Raw genomic sequence first — 6,000 nt, 5'->3', positions numbered from 1 at the left:
TGAGTCTTGGTTCATACGTGTAGGGGGTTATATATGTGTGAAAGTGTTATTAGTTATCTTCTGAGCCCTCCCACCTCTCACTAGATGCGTTGATTTTGGATCCAACGCACCACGGGCAAACTTTTCAGATTTTCACCACCAGTTCATTTTCACAGGATACGTTCCCTTTTTCTTTTTCTTTTGTTTGAAGCTAGATACAAGACGGCTCTGAATTGAGGAGATTCCCAAACGTGCTACACATCGTGCCGGCCAGAGCACGGTTGCGCCGCCGACTGGATAAGGATTCCTTCTCCTTCGTTTTCAGATAAGGCATATCCTGTCATCAGCGAGTATAATGCATAGAGCAGGAGTCCTTACGTCCCATCCCACATTTCCACGATAGCATGAAAATAGACCATGGGGCGTTTGGCTGCCAACCGTCCGTCTCTGCATTTGTGAACACGCCGTCATTTCATAGAGAAAAACACAAATCTTGTATCATATACGGTCCGGTCAAAATGAAGGAAACACTTGTGCGGCTATAGATGAGCGTGCGTGCTCTTCTCACTGCGTGCGTAGGCTAGCCTGCTTGGTGCGCTACCTAGCTCTAACCCATTTTGGCAAACGATTACCACACGCACACACCTTTGTTTGTGCGTGTACTGCACTTTTTCCACGGTTCGTTGGTGCGCGCCACGATATATACATGCACGAAGGCGACCTCCTGCGCCTTTTATCCATTCACATCTGCAGATCGTGTGGTCTTCTGCCAATTGAATTAACACCGGCCGTAACTCTCTCGGTTGCCACACAAACATGCACGATCGTGTCCTAGTCCACACGCATGTAGGTTCTGCTGAAGTTCAGTCTCAGTGGGGGATGTAGTGGCGTGTGTATGTTGCGTGATATATACAGTACTTTGACAGTTTGACTGATCCTGCTACCTTGACTCACCAGTGGACAATGGTGTGGTGGTGAAATTGCTGAAAGCACATCACGTCTGTACGTAGGGCTGCAAGAAAAGCTCGGGGCTCGTAAGCCGCTCGAGATCGATTCGTTTTTTGGCTTGATTCGAGATTGACTCGAAAAGAAACAATCTGAGTTTAAACACTTTATGCAGCTCGACCGAGAAACGAGTCGATCTTGTGCCAATATTGGCTCGTTAATTTTAACTCGATAGCTTGACATAATATCGTTATGTTAAATGATCATGCCATATATTAAATGAAAATAAGATAATTTGTTATCGTATATGATGTCCACGATTTTTCTCCATTTTATTTACCTGCAAACATGAAAGCTATGCACCTCCGTTTTTGTTATCATATAAGTGCATAGAAGATTTAGGCCTAATTATGGTACATGGCCAACTATATGTTAAATATCCCGTTATTTTTGACAAAAGTTCCCACCATATGCACCTTCATTTTCTTGTTTTTCGTCCACGAAGACCACCATCTATTGCTAGTTGCGCAAGAGACCAAGATGAGCTCTCCCAAGCACGACGAGATGGGGGTACAAAGTTGTGTCGTGTTACGTCCTTATCTCGTTGGAATAATTGTCATAAATTTATAATGTTTACGGTCTCATTTAGCTCGAAACTAGCTCGAGATCAACTCGAAATCGTTATAAGTTGAGCACGAGTCATGTTCTATAGCTCGATCTTGAGCTTCACTTAGTTTGAGCTCGCTCAAATTTTAATATGAGTTGAGCTGAGCCAAGTCCAGCTCGCTCGAACTCAACTCATTTGCAGCCCTAACTATACGAACGATGTGGTCCTGCACCCAGACCGGCCCGGTGGTCGCCATGAAACGGGCGACTTAGGGTGTGTTTGGTTGATGTCATCAAGTGAAATGTAATGGGTCGGTTCCGTCCCCAAAGCCCGTTCCCGTGTTTGGTCTGTCGAAGGAACGAGAACCCACCAATTCCAGAGAATGGCATATTCCTTGTTTATGCGGAACCAAGTGATACCTCCAAATCGAGCGGACGACACGGAACGGCTCTCGCTCGTCTTTCCCAGTTTCCCTCCCCGGCGCTGCATCTCCCTCCCCAACCTTGCGCACGCCGTCGCCAGCAGCCCCACCGCGCACGGCCATGAATGGCCACCGCCGCATCCGTCGCGCTCGTAGCCGCCCGGCCACACCTGCGTCTGCCCCTCCCCTGCGCCGCAGCTCCCTCCGCATCCTTGCGTCTGCTGCCGCCGACAGCCCGACCTCGTGCGGCCATGACTTGCCGCTGCCGCATCCTCGCGCCGGCGCTGCTTGCCGTCGCGCCGGCCGCGTCCCAGCCTGGCGCACCTGATGCGTCCCACCGAGTAGGAAGGTCGGGCGGCTCTCTCAATCATCATCTTCAGCCGAGCATGGAGGCCGGGCAGCCCTCTTGCTCGTCTTCTTCAGCTGGGCATGGAGACTGTGCACACCAAAGGCGCCATCGTCGGGGAGCTTTGGCCGCCGCACCAAGGAGCTTGTGGTGTGCAGCGACATTAGCCGTGGATCTTTTTTGCAGGCACTGAACTCCAGATCAATATACTGCAGCGTCAAGTACATGTGTTCTTCCGTATTCAGATTCAGTGTTCCGTGGGTATTCTTTTGTACTGCAGCGTCAAGTACATCTGCTCATTACAATCGATGTAATCAAGTGTTCAACACTCAGTTTAGGTATCTATCAAAACTCTAATTCATCATGTAATAAAGTGAGATGAACAATTCCATTCCATTCCATCTCTCAAACCAAACATTAAAATGTAATCATTTCATTCCTTGAAACCCCTCCTACCAAACATAAAAATGAAACCGACCCATTCTAGTAGAATGAAACCATGACATTCCATTCCACTTCGTTCCGAAACCAAACACACCCTTATGGAAGGGCCTAGCTCGATCGAGCGCCGGTTAATTTACTTATGGAATGGCCTAGCCAAGCTTTTGCTGAATTTTAGCCACGGCCGGGTCATTTAGGAAGCGGTGCTGTGTAGCTGGCCGGTCCTTAAACAACAAGGCAGCGGCGCAATGCGCGCATCGATTAATCAGACATGTTCTCTATTGGCACCCCGTAATTGCATGAACTGAGCGGTTGGCAGGAACGTCAGCACAAACAAGCGAGCAGTACAACAGTGTTCTTCTTCGAAATTGCACCGCTACTCGGTGGGGATTAAACACAGCATGTGGCCGGGTAGGTCCAGCTTGACCTGACCTTATGTTTGTAGCACCGAAATTGCTGTGCAGACGAAACTGCTCACACGATGTGCAGCCGACAGTCAAATCCAACGGTGGAACAGTACTGCTGCTGTGCATCACATGGCTTGAACTTTAGCGTCGTCCACAAATCGTCTGTGTGACATCGTGTGTAAGAACGCTGCTATACACACGAAGTCAAGAACACGCGTGTACGCATGTGCTTCTCTACAAAGATAGTTATTTTGCTTGACGAGGACGGCTCAACTCTTCAATTTTTTGGAAACCTCGGCATCTGCATCAATCGATGCACCACCACTCTCCAACGGGGCTCACACCTCTTTCCATTAATTGCTTAACAGAAATACAACAGTCTCAGTTTGTTTTAAGCCACAGCACGCTGAACTACTAGAGAACGACTAAGCAAAAGGAGACCGAAAGGGGAGAGCGAGTTGGGGCATCAACAGGAAACCCGCAAAAAATGACTCTAAAACGAGTCATCCACCACGGGGTAAAAACCTGTTGACACCAACCATCCCATCCTCGAACCGAACAACACGACGACACTAGAGGAAAAAACTTTAAAGCCGTGTACCCAATACACTCGGCTTATATTGATATAAGCACGGTTTATATATAAGCCGAATAAAACACCCGGCTTATATGACATGGTTTACACTCCATCGGCTTATAAGGTATAAGCCGAGTGCCAGTGCAAAAACTCTCAGTTTATGTATATGCCGTGTGTTTATAGGAGGCTCTCGGCTTACTAAAGTAACATGACGGCAGCCGGAAGATAACGGCCACGTGTCACCGTCTGTATAAACCGAGTGTTTGCTGAAGCCACACGGTTTATAAACTGAGTGCCTACAAGCGCTACACGTTTTATCTATAAACTGAGGCTCTCGGCTTACTAAAGTAATTTGAGCACATAAATATATATGAATAGAAGCATTGTAGTAAATGTTCTGTTGGAAAGATACCATTGATGCAACAAATAAAAAAACCTGAAATTCAGAAAGGTGCTTGCGTGGGACATCACGCATTAGTAATCCTTTCTTACCTTAGCCCCCTGAAACTAATCATATGATCCATGTTGTCCAAAATTATATGAGCTCATCATCCATGAATGAAGCTAAAAAGAGTAAAGTAGTGATAAGAAATCATCCTAATAATCAAACCTCTAGTCCAGTATGCACCCTGTATAAAATAGAAATCTATGAAGTCATTACCTGCACCTGCAGACACGGTTTACAGCCAAGGCGTGGATGAGAAGCTCATCCAGCAACTACACATCATCGCCGGTGGCTCTCGACTTGATTATCCTCTTCATTTTCTACGCTTCATTACGTAATCCATAACGACATGCTCAGTGAGCGTGTTTTTTGCTACAGAACGTTTCCTAGTATGTAAAAAAGAAGAATTGCATCAAAATAGGGACACACTTTCAGTATAAATCTGAAGCATACAACATGATTCTTTCTGTTAATATATATTACAGTATATGAGAACTGAGATACAACAGCATACTGCACATCTTCTTAAAGAAACAAATGGAGACTGAACTTATCTACTCATGATATGTGTCTAGTAAAGTCTGCACCTGTATGTATAACATATACTCCCTCCGTTCCAAAATAGATGACCCAACTTTGTACTAACTTTAGTGCAAAGTTGGGTCATCTATTTTGGAATGGAGGGAGTATATGAAATACAACAGCATACAATTTAGTATCATAGATTCAGTGAGCAGACACAAATTTCTAGGAAGTTTATTGGTGTTACAGAATCAGATCTTATAATTGCATAACATTTAGGCCGATCAATTCAGCCACCATTGTGCTCCTCCCGAAGAGCCCTGAAGCATCAACCCCTAGAGATTTTAGGCCGATCAGCTTGGTCAACTTCATCAGCAAACTTTTCATGAAGATCCTTGCCTCGAGATTAAGATGTAGGATGAACGACCTTGTTCAACCTTGCCAGAGTGCCTTCATCAAGGGTCGCACAATTCATGATAATTTTAAGTATGTTCAGTGCCTTGCCAAGATGTTCAAACAATCAAAGACGCCGGCCGTGATGTTGAAGCTGGACATTGAAAAGGCTTTCGATTCGGTCTCTTGGGAGTTCCTGCTGCAGGCTCTCGAGGCCAAGGGCTTTGGCACCAAGTTCCGTGAGTGGATCTCTATCATGTTGTCTACTGCCACTTCCAGAGTGCTTGTCAATGGGGTTCTCACGGACTCAATTCACCATCAGCAGGGTCTCCGGCAGGGAGACCCTATATCGCCGCTGCTTTTCGTCATTGTGATGGACTGCCTTGCTGCCCTCATTAATGCCGCCATCGAGGCCGGGGTGCTCAAACCTATAGGGCGATCTCGCATGCCTTTCCGAACCTCACTCTATGCAGATGATGTTGTGATCTTCATCAATCCGGAGCCTTCTGAAATTGCATCCATCAAGCAACTGTTGCAACTCTTTGGCAATGCGACTGGGTTACACACCAACTTCCAGAAGAGCTCTTTCACCCCAATTCGCTGTGAGGGCTTCGATCTGGCTCTGATTATGGGTACCTCAATGGGTGCATGCAAAAACTTCCCCTGCAAGTACCTCGGAATGCCACTTTCTGACTCTAGGCTGAAGATGGTTGATTATGAGGAATATATTGACAAGATACTGGCTAAAGTTCGTAGCTGGAAGTTTGGACTCATGGGTCTGGATGGGCGCCTTATACTTGTCAAGCAAATCTTGTCTGCGATGGTGGTTTTCCAAATGATTGCCCTGTCACAACCGATTTGGCTACATAAAATTGTTGACAAACTCCGAAGAGGCTTTCTTTGGGAGAGCAAGGAAG

Source organism: Triticum urartu, unplaced genomic scaffold, assembly GCF_003073215.2.
Source record: "Triticum urartu cultivar G1812 unplaced genomic scaffold, Tu2.1 TuUngrouped_contig_380, whole genome shotgun sequence".
NCBI lineage: Eukaryota > Viridiplantae > Streptophyta > Magnoliopsida > Poales > Poaceae > Triticum > Triticum urartu.
Note: the sequence above shows the minus strand (reverse complement) of the source record.